Below are 16,674 nucleotides of genomic sequence, written 5' to 3'. Positions count from 1 at the left end.
AAGTGGATTAAATGCTCCAATCAAAAGACGTGGGGTAGCTGAATGGATAGGAAAACAAATCTCTTATATATGTTATTTATGAGACTCACTTCAAATCAAAAGACACATACAGACTGAAAGTAAAGGGATGAGAAAAGATATTTCATGAAAACGGAAACAACAAAAAAATAGTTGGGGTAGCAATATATGTACCAGACAAAATAGACTTTAAAACAAAGGCTATTACAAGAGACAAAGAAGGACCCCATAATCCCACTTCTGGGTATTTATCCAAAGAAACCCAAAATGCTACTTCGAGGGTGTGTGGGCATCCATTTGTCCATTGCAGCACTGTTTACAACAGCCAAGATGTGAGGCAACCTGGGTATCCATCGGTGGATGAATGGATAAAGAGGATGTGGTACATATATTCAATGGATTATTGTTCGGTCCTGGGGGGAATGGGTTCTTGCCATCTGTGGTGGCATGGATGGACCTGGAGGGTGTTGTGCTGAGTAGAGTATGTCAGACAGAGAAAGACAGATGCCATGTGATTTCACTTACATGTGGAATCAAAGAAAAAAATAAACAAACAAAACAGAAACAAACTCATAGATACAGAGAACATTTTGATGGTTGCCAGATGGGAGGGGCATTAAGAGGGTGGGTGGAAAAGGGGAAGGGAGTAAGAAGTACATATTTGTAATTACAAAATAGTTATGGGGATATAAACTAAAGCATAGGGAATATAGTCCATAATATGGTGATATCTATGTATAGTGCCAAGTGGGTACCAGACTAGTCAAGGGGATGACTTCTTAAATTATATAAATATATAACCACAATGCTGTATACCTGAAATTAACATAAAATAATATTGAATGTCAAATGTAATTGAAAAATTTAAAAAGGGGGGGGAAATCCTGAAGGGGATTAAGAGGTTTAAATTTCCAGGTATAAAACAAATACATCATGAGAATGTAATGTACAGCATAGAGAATATAGTCAATAATATTGTAATAGTGTAGTATGGTGTCAGATAGTTGCTGGACTTATCATGGTGCTCACTTATTTAGGTATATAAATGTGGAATAACTATTGTGCACACCTGTAACTAATATAATATTGTATGTTAGCTATATTTTAATAAAAGTCATTTTGAAAATGCAATTGAGAAACTCCTCAGTTTACTTTGAAGCACTGAAATCATATTTTCTTTCTGGTGGCCCAAAAGTCCTGTTGACTTTTTAAATAATTCATTGAACGAAGTCTACTTATTTCTTGAACATAGTTTTCAATATCTCTTTAGCAAAAAGATTATGCAAATTGAAAGAAGAGCAGTGTTTTGAAGTACTTCATTGTTTAAAGGAACAGACTGAATGACTTGAAAGAACTTTTGAAAAATTTATCCCTTTAAATATCAAGGTTGTTCTTACCAGGCATGATATTACTCATGGACAGGAAAAGAAATTCTGATTTGAAGAGGATAATTATTACAGCATTTGCCATGATTGTCTTTTCAAATGGATCTTATCTCTTGAAAATTTAAGTATTTTACAATTTAAGTATTTTCCAGCATGGGAACAAGTGGACTCACCATTTCTAGTACTCAAGAATAAGGGAATAAAAGTTGGAAATAATGCTATTGCTATGAGTGAAAAATACGAGATCAGAAGCAATGTGTGACATGGAGCCTTTCCATTGTGATCACAAAATATCATGAATGCTGCTGCCGAGTGCCATCCAATGGAAAGGCAGGGATCTTCAATACAGGAAGTGGCATGTCGAACCTTAGTAACAGTGTGTCCCAAGTTTCATCTTGTTCAGTGCAGTCAATCAGGTGTGAGCTATAGTTGAGAAAAGGTGTGTTTAAAGTGTGCCATAAAGCATCCTCCATCATGACAACACTCTATGTCACATATCACTTCTGATATACAGCAATTTCTGTCAAATAAAAACATTATGTTGTGTCCTCATCCATCTTATTCACTGTATCTGGCACCATGGGATTTCTGGCTCTTCCCCAAAGTCAAAATGATTCAGCACATCGAGTCAGCCATGACACAGCAACTAAAGACACTCAAGAAAGGGGACTTTCCATAACTGCTTCAGAAAGTGGCAAGAACGATGGGATAAGTGTGTTCGAAGCAAGGGGGAGTGTTTTGAGGGGGATTAATGGCAATGTGTCTTTTACTGTAACAATTTTTTTTTTTAATTTAAGCATTCACCATATTGTTTGATCACAAATCACGTTTTCTCATTAATGAATGTTGAGTGGACAAAAGAATAAATTAAATTGCATATGATTACTATAAAAGGTATGTTAAAGTGTAAATGAAACAGAATATAATTGCAGGAATTTTATCTGCAAATTAAGTAACTTAAGGAGAGTCAGAACATCACAAAAATATAAGTAAAGAAAGTATTATTATAATACACAATGTGATATATAATGTATTACAGAATTGTATACCTGAAACTTATGTAACTTTATTAACCATTGTCACCCCAATAAATGTTAATGTAAGAAAAGAAAGTATTATATAATTTATATATTTATAATTATTCTAGATGAACAATTAACAATTTCTAATTTACATATCACCAAGTAATGTTTTTATTTTATCTTGATGTGCATATGCATAAGCATCAGAAATGATTCAAATTTAACTGACATCCTTCATTTTTATTTGCTAAATCTAGTAACCCTAATCAGAGAGCTGGGTTTGCCTCATTTGTCCAGGGTTGAGAGAGCTGCCTCTGTGGTATTTTCAGGAATATGCATAGTTTAACCATGATACATCGGGTTCTCAGAAGAGCCCTCTCCTTCAGATGCCAGTGTTCCAACAGTTGATCTAGCCAGATTAGCCTAAAAGGACAGAAAGTTTCCTCCTTTTGGAGTTTGCATTAATATTCCTATGTTACAGATGAGAACATTGAGGCTTAGGCAAGTAAGGTTGTTCTCAGTAAAAAGTAGATCCTGGGCTGTGATGGAATAGGTAACACATATGCACCTAACAACAGAACAAGAATGCATGAGGCAAAAACTGACAGAATTAAAGGGTTAAATAGTCAATTCGGTAATAATGGCTGGAGACTTAAATATTCCATTTTCAATAAGGGGTGGAGTAGACAGGGGGACCTAAACAAAACTGTAAAGCAACTAAACCTAGTAGATGTCTACAAAACACCTGACTCAATGGCAGCTAAATATACATTCTTCAAAGGTATACATAGAATGTTCTTTCTCCAGGATAGCCCATATGCTAAACCATAAAGCAAGCATTAATACATTTGAAAAAATGGAAAACATACGCAGTATGTCTTTTGACAATAATGGAATGAAACTGGAAAAGAATAACAGAAGGAAATTTGAGAATTTCATGTATATTAACATAAAAAACTCCCAACCAATTAGTCAAGAAAAAATTCAAAAGGAAAGTTAGAAATTACTTTGATGTGAATAAAAACAAAAACACCACATACTGAAACTTATTGGCTGTAACTAAAGCAAAAATTAGAGGAAACTTTATAACTGTAAATTCCTGTATTAAAAAAAGATGATTGTAAATCAATAACCTAACTTTCCAACTTAAAACACTGAAAAGAGAAAAGCAAACTAAATCTAAAGCAAGCAGAAGGAAGAAAATAATAACATTAGAGTGGAACTTAATGACATAGAGTATAGAGAAAACAATATAAAAAAATTTGAAAAGCAAAAGTAAGTAATTTGAAAATATCTAAAACAAAATAAACTTTTAGCTAGACTAACAAATTTTTTTAGAAAAGCTAGAATACGCAAATTTCTAAAATTAGAAATGGAAAGGGAGACATTGCTACTGACCATTCAGAAATAAAGAGGATTATAAGGGAATACAATGCACAATTGTATGTCAATAGATTAGATAATTTAAATGACCTGTATAAATTTCTGGAAAGATACAAACTACAGAAACTGAGTGAACAAAAGAAAGAATATTGACAGACCTAATACAAGTAGAGATTAAATTACTATTCAAAAACAACCACCTAAGAAAAACCTAGGCCCAGATGATTTCACTGGTGAGTTCTCCAAATATGTAAAGAAGAATTAACACCAATTTTTCACAAACTCTTCCAAAAAGGAGTTCCATGAGGCCAGTATTACTCTGATACGAAAACCAGATAAAAATATCCCAATAAAAAAAAGTACAGGCTAGTAACTATTATGAATATAGACACAAAAACAATCAATAAAATACCAGTAAGGCAAATTCAGCAACACACACACACACACACACACACACACACAAAAAAAAAACTTATGCACCATGACCAAATGAAATTTATTCAGGAATGAGGTTTGTTTAACATTCAGAGATCAATTGATGTAGTATTTCTTATCAGTAGATTTAGGACAAAAACCATGTAATTATCTTATAGATATAGAAAAAGCATTTGATTAATTCCAGCATACTTTAATGATTTTTAAAAAAATGGTTGACCCAGTGGTTAGAACACGGTGCTCATAGCACCAAGGTCACCGGTTCAAGTCCCACATGGGCCAGTGAGCTGCGCCCTCTACAAGTAGATTGAAAACAACGACTTGACTTAGAGCTGAGCTGTGCCCTCCACAACTAGATTGAAAAAAAATGACTTCACATCCTGGAAAAACAACTGTTCCCCAATATTCCCCACTAAAAAATAAATAAAACACTCAGCAACTAGCAACAGAAGAGAATTGTCTCACCCTCATAAAGAGCGCCCATGAACAACCCATAGTTAACACCATACTTGATGGTGAAAAACTGAATACTTCCCCCCAAATTAGAAAAATATAAGGATGTATGCTTTTGACACATTTATACAACATTGTACTTCAGGTTCTAGTCAGGGCAATTAAGAAAAAAATAAATAAATGACATACAGTTTGGAAAAAAAAGTAGAATTATCTCTCTTTGCAGGTGACATGTTCTTGAATATAGAAAATCCTAAGGAATCCACTAAAACATAATTAGAACTAAAAATCAAGATCAGCAAAGTTGCAGACTACAAGATCGATATATTAAAATCAACTGTGTTTCTATACCCTAACAATGAACTGAAATTCTGAAAATGAAATTAAGAAAACAATTACATTTACAATGCTTCAAAAAAAAAAAAATACTTAGGAATAAATGTAACAAAAAAGTGCAAGACTTATACTCTGAAAACAACAAAATATTGTTGGAGGAAATTTTAAAAGGCCTAAATAAGTGAAAAGACATCTCAATTTCTAGGATTGGAAAACAATAGTTAAGATGGTAATATTCCTTAAGTTGATTGACAGATTCAACACAATCACCATCAAAATCTCAGCTAGTATCTTTGCACAAACTGAAAAGCTTATCCTAAAATTCATATGGAAACGCAAGGGACCCAGAATAGCCATAACAATCTTGAAAAAGAACAAAGTTTGAATACTATACTTCCTAATATCAAAACTTACTAGAGCTATAATAATCAAGACATAAGGATCCACATATAGATCAATGATATAAAATTGAGAATCAAGTGAGGGAAAAAATTAAATTTACAGTCAATTGATTTTCAACAAGTCTGACAAAACAATTCATCAGGGAAATACTACTCTTTACAACAAAGAATGCTGGACCAATGTATATCCACAGGCAAAAGAATAAATTTTGACCCCTATCTCATACCATGTACAAAAATTAACTCAAAATGAGAGCTAGACCTAAACATAAGAGCTAAAACTATAAAACTGTTAGAATAAAACATAGGTGTAAATCTTCATTAACTGGGATCTGACAATAAATCCTTAGATATGACGCCAAAAGCACAGACAACAACAAAAAAAAGATAAATTGGACTTCATCAAAATTAAAAACTTTTGTACTCCAAAGTACACCATAAAGAAAGGAAAAGAAAGAAAAACCACAGAATATTGGCAAATACCATATCTGATAAGGGACTTGCACCTAGAGTACACAGAGAATGTTTGCAAGTCAATAATACAAAGACAACCAATTGAAAGAATCTGCTTCCATCACCATATAGTTGATCCCTTTTACCCTCATCTACACACAATGTGATATATAGATGATGTATTACAGAATTGTACACCTGAAACCTGTGTAACTTTACTAACCGTTGTCACCCCAATAAACATTAATTAAATAAAAAAAGAAAGAATATAAATAGACATTTCTCCAAGGAGGTATACAAATGGCCAATAAACACATGAAAATATTTTCAACATCGTTAATCTTCAGGGATGTGCCAATCAAAACGACAATGAGATATCAATGTACAACCACTTGGATGGATAGAATCAAAAAGTCAGATAATAACAAGTGTCAAGGAGAAGTTGGAGAAATTAGACCCCTCATACATTGCTGGTGGGAATGTAAAATGGTTCAGCCAATTTGGAAAACAGCCTTGTAGCTCATCAAAAGTTAAACATAAATTTTCTGTATGGCCCAGCAATTCTACTCCTAAGTATATATGCAAGAAAAATAAAAATGCATGTCCACCCAAAAACTTGTACACAAAGTATTCATAAAAGCAAAGAACCCAAATTTATCTTATAAATGGGTAAATAAAGGATGGCATATTCATACAATAGAATATTATTTAGGAATAAAAACTTAATGAAACACTATATATGCCACAACATGGATGAACCATGAAGCCATTATGCTACATGGAAAAAGCCAATAACAAAGGATCACATATTCTATGATTCACTTTATATGAAATTTTCAGGCAAATCCATAGAGACAAAGAGTAAAATATGGTTTCCTAGAGCTGTTGGAGATATGGTTGCTGGGGCAGGGGAAGTATTGGTTAAAGGGTCCAGGGTTTCTTTGGGGGCTAAAGAAAGTTCTAAAATTTGTTGTGGAGATGGTTGCACAATTCTGTGGATATACTAAAAAGTTTTCTGAATTGTACACTTTACATAAGTGTTTGTACGGTATTGTATTTTAGCTCTATAAAGCTCTTGCAAAACAAATAGTAGTGTGACAGATACTGCCTTTGAAAGAAATGTCAGGATGTTGCCCCCTTCAAACAGTCCCTGAAAGTGACTGTTTCTCTAAAGTAACTGTTCCCAGGTGTTCAGGCTCTTTAGTTTCCTTTTCTTTTTTTTTTTAATGAAGTTAATTTCCTTCTAAATAAAAAAAAATTTTTCCAATATTTCAATTACCAGCCTCTTTATTTCAAACTATGCACATTCCCTGGGAGCAGCGGCTGCCCTGGGCTTCCTGGCCTTGCTCTAGACTACTTAAGATCCCCTCTGAAAGAGTAGAGGTTCCCGCCCCTCACCTCCAGGGCTCTGCTCTCCTCTCCAGCCCTCCTGATAGAACCACGATGCCCACTTTCTTCCTCCTGACAGGAGATGGTTGTGGTAGATTAGGGACTACATTTGTCCAACCCATAGAACTCATATATAACACAAAGAGTGAACCTCATTTTAAACCATGGACTATAGTTTAATCAGGTATTATTTTTGCTTTATTAATTATAACAAATATACCACCATAATGATGTTAATAACAAAGCAAGCTAATGAAAGATGGGGTGGGGTATGGAACTCTATGTACTATCTGAATTATTCTGTAAATCTAAAAGTGTACTAAAAAAATAAAATTTTTAATTAATTATTTTGGAAAAACAGCTACCTGGTAAGTCATCTTTAAAGGCGTCCTGACTGAGCCAGCCTCAACTGAAAATGCAGTTCACAATTGTCAGAAGAGAGTCAGTGTAATGAGAGAACACTGTCAAGAGAAAGACACATACTTTCTCAGGGTATTATCTGTCAAGTCAGATCAGGATCTGCAACAGGCGTAAGATCATTTTGAAGCAAATGACAAGATGAAACATTAGGATAAAGAGCTGGAGACCTCCACAACGGGAGTCAAAGTCCTTGGGAAAAACTGGAAAGAAACTTCTCTTCATCTCAGAGCCAGATGCTGTCCCTTGACTGACACTCATGTCCATTACTTGAGAGCACAGGAGACTGGATGAAACTGCAGCATCTGCAGACAGAATGTGCAGGCCTGAGATGAAGAACAGCAGAAACAGAGATGGAACCAGAGCTTCTAGAAGCAGATCCGCAAGCATCTGAGGACCCAGGCTGAGCATTTGTCAGAGAGCATTCACTCCCCAAGCCCTAAGCATGAGGTGCAGCTTGCTCTGAGATGGGAGGACCTCACTTCCCTCCTCTATACCTCCTCCCTTGGCTGCCAGGCTTTGTCCCTCCGCCCCTCTATCCCCAAATCCAGTGTTTCCACTGAATCCAAATGGGGAGTTCATAGCAAGAACATGTCCATTCCTGCCCCTTCCTTTAGGGTTCCTTTGTGAATGCCCCCACAAGCTGGCTTCCCACCTAGGGGCAGCTCCCTGCTCCTGATTTAATCTCTCTCCATGCATTTTTTGCCCTTGTACTTTTTTTTTCTTTCCAAGTCAAAGTATTTCTCTGTTCATTCACTTTTTTATGTATTCAATAATGTTAATTATGGCCCACTATGTACAAAGTTATGTGAAAGATGCAGGGATTCCCCGGGAACCACAACTCTATTCCAAACTCCTCCCTGTCTTCTGTGCCCAACTCCTACCTCGTCAGACCTTTGGGTCCAGGGGCAGGCCTTGAGGACAGGTGATGCTGTGCAACACCTCTGCTCCTGGTATGGCCCCGATGGGCTCCTCAGTCTTCACTGTCTGCAGGATTTGTAGAGTGAGGTTGGGGAATTAATGGAGCTTGACCTCAGGGTAACCCAACTGCCCCAGGGAGAAGCCCACACCCACGGTCAAGGCCGAGGAGATAAACGACACCCTTATCTACCAAACAGGTGATGACCCAGCTGTTTCCATAGTCTGGTTTGGGCCATGAATCATCACCTTCTTTCTACACTCTGCCCACTGGGTCCTCTCAGGATGAGACAGATCCCTGAGCTTAGAGCCAAAGCCAGAGATCTCAAAGCATGAGTCCTGAGCCCAGGACCCCAAGACAAAAGACAGAAACAGATCCCAGTCCATAGGGCAGGGGACAATCCAGAACCCAAAGACCCAAATCCCCATGTAGAGTTTCAGGCCACATCCCAGTGAGCAAATCTTGGAAAATGGAGACAAGAAGGAGAAGACCAGCTAAAATCCAAGCCCTGCTGCCCAGAACAGCCCCAGGGATAAAACTCAGAAAAACTTCATATGGATGCAGGAAATGCATACATTATTGCACATACTTCAAAGTTGTATAGACTAAGTTCTCTGTCACCCAAGAATAATGATGCTTCTGAGCAGCTGCAGCATGTACATCCAAAGATATACCTCCCATCCACTCAGCATTAATGTGATAGGGGCTTCCTGTATCACTGCTTTTTGTTTGAAGACAAACAAAAATCAAATGCCAGAATAAAATGGAACAAATATAGAGGTTCAAGCAAAACACTATGACCCAAGAATTCAATAGCCAACCATATTATGTTGCTATACTCTGGTTACTTTTAAGACAAGAATACACTTTTATATCTCAAAGGGGACATAAATATCCTACTAGTATTCCTCCCTTTACAAAGTTATACTGAGAGATAAATTGAAATAGAAGTACAAGTAGGTGAGAGTTCTAGGCATAAAAGAACTAGAACGCACATGGAAAGAAGGGAAACATACATTTTAGGGTAAAAGTAGCTACAACTATGGGTAGAAAAATAATGGCTTTGCCAAAATAATTAGTGAGTAGAAGGAACAAAAAATGGAACATTATGAAAAGCATACATATAAATTTAATAATAATAAACTGGGTCTAAAATCACCAAATCACTGAGAGGAAGTGAAGATAAATTCGGAGAAAGTAGAATGAAAAACAGGAACACATGAAAATAAATGGACCAAAAATAAAAAGAAGGGAGAGAGAAAAAAATGCATAGTGGATAGAAACAACACTAAAGAAATAACCTCTAATAAAAAAAAAATAGGGTCATAAACCTAGCATTTGCTCTCCTCCATCAACCAATTTAAAATATTCCAACAGTAGAAACGGGGAACATGCTGGAACTCAGAGGACCCTTTAAATACTTAAAACTTCAAGAAGCAAGCAGACAGGTCCTGAGAAAGGGAGAACTTGGTGAGGAACCGCCATGCCATTCCCTCTGTTTTTGGTCTCTGCGCCTTTTGCAGGCCTCTCAAAAGCGCTATGTTGGGACAGAGCATCCGGAGGTTCACAACCTCTGTGGTCCATGGAAGCCACTATGAGGAGGCCCCAAGAAAAAATTTGCCATTTTCAGTGGAAAACAAGTGGCGATTGCTAGTTATGATGACTCTGTAATTTGGATCTGGATTTGCCGCACCTTTCTTTATAGTAAGACACCAACTGCTTAAAAAATAAGGATGTTTTACTTAATCCATGAAACAGATATGAAGAGGAGCATTTTAAGAGGTGCAGTCACTTTGAAAAATGGATCAAACTGTTGAACTCAACATACTAGAAATGTTTGTAAATAAACTTATGGCATGAATCCTTAATGCCTCCTCTCTGAAAGACAAAATGTGACAATTGAGACAAAAAAGAAGTAAGGAGACATAGAAATATATTTTAAAAGCATCCTTGAAATAAAAATACAGGTTACCAAACAGATTGAATAATGACAAATACTCCACTGGCATGTAGGGTATACCAGGTACTGCTCTAAATGCTTGACATTTTTAGTTTTCTTAATCTTCCCAACAACCCCGGAAGTAGTAATTTTTTCTTCAGGGCACAGGTGGGGAAAACGAGGCATAAGGGAATTAACTTACCTATGGTCATACAATTCTAAATGCCAGAAATAGTGTTTAAACCCTAATACTTTGATTCCAGAGCCAGCTGGGGCTATTTTTTCTCATTGTCACAGTAGAGTTTTAAAAGTGAACTCACTTGGTCGGCCAGATGGCTCAGTTGGTTAGAGCACGGAGCTCTGAACAACAGCATTGCCAATTCGATTCCTACATGGGCCAGTGAGCTGCGCCCCACCCCCCACCCCCACAACTAGATTGAAGACAACGACTTGGAGCTGATGGGCCCTGGAGAAACACACTGTTCCCCGATATTCCCCAAATAAAATTAAAAAAAAAAAAATTAAAACAAAAAAGTGAACTCACCTGTTTAACGAGCACCATCGAAGCCCCCTCATACTTGCTTACCCTCAAGGATAGTCACTTGCTTGACTTCTAAAATCATAAATTAGTTTTGCCTGTTTTTGTATTATATAAATGGAATCATTCAGTATATATGTATTTTTTATGTATGTTGTCTTTTGCTCAATTTCATCTTTGTGAGATGCGTCCATATTTTTGTGTGTAGTGTGTGGATCATTCATTTGCATTGCTATATAGTATTTATTACATTGTGTGCCTCCCAAAATGTACTTATCCATCCTACCATTAATGGGTACTTGGGTAGTTTCCACTTTGGGGTTTTTACAAATAGTGTTGCTGTGAATACTCTAGTACATACAGTTATTCTAGAATGCTTATTTTGAAAACAAAAATTTATTCCAACATGATTGCTACATTGGAGAACAATTTGAATAAGTTTCTTTTATAATGCATGATGCAAACTTTATGTTTATCTATGTGCAATTTTGTCCAAGAGAAAACACAAAACTGCACCCAGCTAAACTGAGTCATGTTGGGAATACATGAAACATACATATGTACACACCTCAAACACTACCAGCTTCCTTAGTTCACATGCATTATTCTACAAGGTTGTGTTTTGCTGCTCTTTTTTTTATTTGTGAACTTTCTATGTTTTTTAAAAAAAAGCACATACACACTCAATGTCTCTAACATGTCTAAGCATCCTGGTTCAAAAGTGCCCAGCAGGGGATACAAAAGGAAAGATTTAATATTGAGGAGAAGCTAGGAAAAGCATTGTGAGCAACAGTCATAAAGGATTCCACATTTGGACCATCATTGCCAACATCATGAAAATAAAAGTCTTTTATTGGTCAGAAAGACTAGAACAATTTCAAATGCTGTGAGGTCAATAAAAACAAGGCCTAAAAAATTAAAAGAAATGTATCAAGAACCATATGACTTCACTCATATGTGGGATATAAAACTGAAGGCAACAAAGGAACAAGACAAACAAATAAAGAAACAAAAACTCATAGACACAGAGAACAGTTTAGTGGTTACCAGAGGGTAAGGGGGGAAGGGGTTGGTAGATGAGAATAAAAGGGATCAAATATATGGTGATGGAAGGAGAACTGACTCTGGGTGGTGAACACATAATGCAAAATATAGATGTAGTATTACAGGACGGTACACTTGAAACCTGTGTAGTTTTGTTGACAATTGTCACCCCAATAAATTTTAATTAAAAAAAAAAAAAAAAAGAAACATAAAGGTTCTTTAGCATGTGAACTGAAAACCAAACAGTGAAAAAATCAGGAACAACCTTTCTCAAAATCCAAGGGAAAGCAACAGGCATATACAAAGACAAACAGAAACTGCCACATCCTGCTGAAGGAGCTCCTTTTGGAGCTAGTTGTGCTTACTTTGGTGGTTTCAAACAGGCTGCAATTTCCAAAGCCTTCAACTCTCAGGCCAAGCCAGCATGCAAATGAGAAAGCCACAAAAGCATTTCCAGCAGTGACAGAGACCTTAAAGTTAATTGACAAAAATGGGTATACATTAGAACTTTTATTTATTTAGTTTTCTGATAAAACAGGTATCTACATATGAACACATGCCTCAAAGGACCTCTATCTCAAAGACAGAAACACATGCCCCAGGATTTATAGCTGTGAAAGATCCCAAATTTTGATAACTTTCCAATTCTGAGTTGAATGGTAGCCCCAAACAGATTTGTCTACATCCTAAAGCCTGAAACCTGTGAGTGTGACCTTATTTGGAAAAGACTCTTTGCAGGTCTGGATGAGAGCATCTGGATTACGTGCGTGGGCACTACTTCCAATGGCAAGTGTCTTTTTAAGAGACAGATGAGGAGAAAGAGAGAAGAGAAGGCCAGGTGAAGATGGAGACAGAGGTTGGAGTAATGCCACCACAAGCCAAGGAACAGCAGGAGCCACCAGAGTTGGAAGAGACAAGGAAGGATTCTCCCCTAGAGCCTTTGGCGGGAGCATCGCCCTGCAGACACCTCAGTTTTACCTTTCTGACCACCATAACTGTGAGAGAATCAATTTATGATATTTTAAACCACCAAGTTTGTGGTAATTTTTTATGGCAACCTAGGAAAGTAACACACCCTCTTGCACTACTTCACAATAATTCACAAGCTGAAACCCTTGCTGTCTACTTCCAAAAAGAAACTCTAGGTCTTTTTCAAGTTAAAGTACCATATTCATTGTAGATTTATTTGTATTAGGTTCTTATATTTTTTATGTGTCACTGATGAAGTTTTTGAGTACGTTGCTTTAAACTCCATCATTTCCATAATCCCTGTGGTTTTTATTGTGAATTTTTGCTCAGCACTGTGATTTTTTAAAATCAATATGGACATTATAAAATTGACTATCCATGTTTTAGATGAATATACGTACACATATCTGCTGACTATACACCTAGGAGAGGAATTGCTAAGTTAATGGTATACATATGGTCAGCTTTAGTTGGTACTGCTAATTTTTCAAAATCAATATACTCCTATTAGTAATGAAGAGACAGTTTCCACATCATGGCCAACACTTAGCATTTTCGGTAGTTTCCATTTTAGTTATTAAGGTCTGTCTGATATTATGGTTTTAATTTATATTTCTTTGATGACTAATGAAGCTGAACTATTTTTTTGTTTGCTTATTAGTCATTTGGGTATTCTCTTCAGTGAAGTGATTATTGGACATTTTATGTGATAGACTGTAAACCTCCAGAATGTATTATCTTCCCCTAGATTCACTCTAGCTCTGAATGTAGGCAGATTACTTTCATCCAATCAAGGACTGAGTTGACTTAATTTGAATAACAGTTTTTATGAAGTTTCTCTCTTTCACTTTTATCCCTAGACTGAAGATCTCTGAGAGGTTTTACAAAACTCATCCTTTTAGTAGATTCTGAAGTTTAGTTTTTGTCTTCTCACCACCATGAAATGGTAGAAAACTCCACGCTGATTTTAATGAGCCTTCTGCTTACCATTGAACTTTCCTGCCTTGTGTAGTTTAATAATTTGGCAAATGCCTCAAGAACAAAACTGGTTATGTAAGAGACTGTTAGCATGAGAACTGCTACTTTAAGGTTAAGATAGGGTTAACAGCCCTGAGCTTAAAATAATCTAATGGCTTAATTGTTAATTCCAGGATGCGGGCATAGAGACCAGATAGCTGATAGCTTATCTCTCCTGTTCTCTGAAGCTATGGAGGCTTTTGTAGACTATCTGTAAACTCTTTGAAGCATAGACCAACGTGTACTCCCTAAGCATAGCTCAACCTGCACTCCCTAAGACTATGAAAAATTACTAAATGCCTTAGCTATGTGGGAATTATAGTTTACCTTGTACTCCCTAAAACTATGAAAAATTACTGAGTGCCTTAGAAACGCTATAAAAACCCTTAGCTTGAAGGGCTAGGGGTCCTTGTTAAAACCCGCTGCATGGGGCAGAGACGGGGACCCCAGCTAGCTGGAAATAAACCTCGCTGTGTGACTTGCATTATCGTGTGTGTCCTCTGTCTGTCTGAGGGGAGGACGATTCCAGGACTTAACAGTTACATGTTAGTCTTACTTTTCTATGCCTCCCTTTCCATCAGGACCTCGCCCCATCCCACATCCTGGCAGCTTTGGTATTCCTAAACTTCCATTTTTGTCTCTTTGGCCCTGTGAAATTGCCAAAGTCTCTGCTGCCTTCTTTCCCTCTTAGTTGCAAACTTCTTCCTGTTCTCTACCTGATTTCTCAACTACTTGCTCAGTACCAAGAACAGGCAAATGTCCTGAGGGAAAAAGCAGCTACAGATGTCATCCACCTCCTCCAAGGTTTTCTTTTCTCTGGGATCTTGAACCTTAAATCCCGGTTGCTTCAGTGGCTCTCTACCTTCAAGCACATGCTGTTGATATTTTATCCAGCTTTTTAATTGTTCTCAGCAGGAGTGTTTGCTTTCTGCAAGTTATTCTGTCATTGCTCCAGAGTGTTATTTTAAAGTAACTGTTGGAATGCTCTACATGGATCATAGTATGTATGTTTTGCTGCCAATTACCAGTTTCACTTGAAATACATATCTAATATTTAGTTTCATACCAGCACAAACACCTTTTGTTTAACAATTACACAATAACCATTGTAAAGACAGACCATAACTTATTTATTCGAAGCTTATCAAGGTACCTCTTTTCTAACTTTTTATTATTACAGTTTTCAACAGGGAGAAAAAAGCAGAAATCAACACTAAAGAAGGTTCTCTGCTTGATCAAGCTTTAGTTAGGCTCCTGAACCTTTTCCTAGGCCCATCTGTGTACTTGTAAAATCCAGTCTTTCCAAGAACTCCCAACCCTCACTATCTGATCATACTCCATATCCCATCAGGTTCCTTACCCTCCACCCTCCCCCTTTCCACCCCCTCCTTTCCACCCCCGTGGGTGGTCTTCACTCTAGCCTGTCTTCAGCAAGAATCCTGTTAGATTGATTTAGCCAGAATCCCTCCCACTCTGCCGGTACCTTTAATATTTCCTCTTAGGAATTTTCCAGCCACTGGACTCCCACCCTGTCCCCCCTACTCCTTAGCTGTAAATTCTCACTTGCCCATAATGTATTTGGAGTTGGAGTTGAGCCCAGTCTCTCCCCCACACCGTGAAATCCCACTTCAGCTATCCCTATACCTAGCTCGATGGTCCTGAATAAAGTCTGCCTTACCATCTTTCACACACGTCATTGAATATTTTTTCTTTAACAACACCCATATATTCATCACCTAGGTTTAACAATATTAACATTTTGTCATATTTCTGTTTTTCCTAACCTCTTTGGCATGCATCTCCTAGGAATAAAAATATTTCTTCTTCATTGTCACAATATATTGGACAGTTTTATTGAGTCTATTGTTTTGCTAATACAGATAATGGTGAATATCCATGTATATTTGGCTAACTTGTGCCTGTTTAGTCACATGATATATTCTCAGCAATAGGGTTGCTGGTTCAAAGTGTAGGTACATTTACAATTTTGATAATAACTGGTAGATTATTCTCCAAAAAAGTTGCACCAAGTTGCACTCCCACCAAACAGGGTATGGGAGCTCCTTTGAAGGAGAGAGTTTTTGATGTTTCTATTTGGGTGTCTAATCTGGTGATCTTGGCATCCTGTGATGTACAGAGTGTGTCAATTGCCTCTTGAAAGTCACCTGTGTGAAGACACTCAGGGCTCCGTAAGCCCAAGGGTGATTTTCAGTACCTTAAGTGTCCTCTAAACGAAGGCAAACACCAAGAAGATGTAAATGCTAAAATTTCAATTTTCACTATCTAACTAAACCTAAATCACAAAAGGATCTAGTAAACTGTCCCCAGATAATTTAGTTTCATAGAAGCGCTTTCAAAAAGGAAGCAAAAGGAAACAGGTGAGTTTTAGGAGCTCATTCTAGTGCACTTTTAATCCCCTTTATACTCTCCTTATCATAGAGAACCAAACTAAATGCTTCCAAAGTTAAAAATATTATGATATTCATGACAGTATTGATTTTAGATAAAAGCAATGATTAGTAAAGCTTAATCCACTTAATTCAGATAAAATTAATC

The 16,674-nt window shown here is 36.8% G+C and overlaps 1 pseudogene; it reads left to right on the top strand.

Moving 5' to 3' along the window:
- The first annotated feature begins 10,150 nt into the window (after positions 1-10,150).
- LOC109435456 (cytochrome c oxidase subunit 7C, mitochondrial pseudogene) lies at positions 10,151-10,472 on the top strand (annotated as a pseudogene).
- Positions 10,473-16,674: the final 6,202 nt, after the last annotated feature.

The sequence above is a fragment of the Rhinolophus sinicus genome, chromosome 15 (assembly GCF_057876585.1).
Source record: "Rhinolophus sinicus isolate RSI-liver-muscle chromosome 15, RSI-T2T, whole genome shotgun sequence".
Lineage (NCBI taxonomy): Eukaryota > Metazoa > Chordata > Mammalia > Chiroptera > Rhinolophidae > Rhinolophus > Rhinolophus sinicus.
Note: the sequence above shows the minus strand (reverse complement) of the source record. Positions and strands in the feature narration are given on the sequence as shown.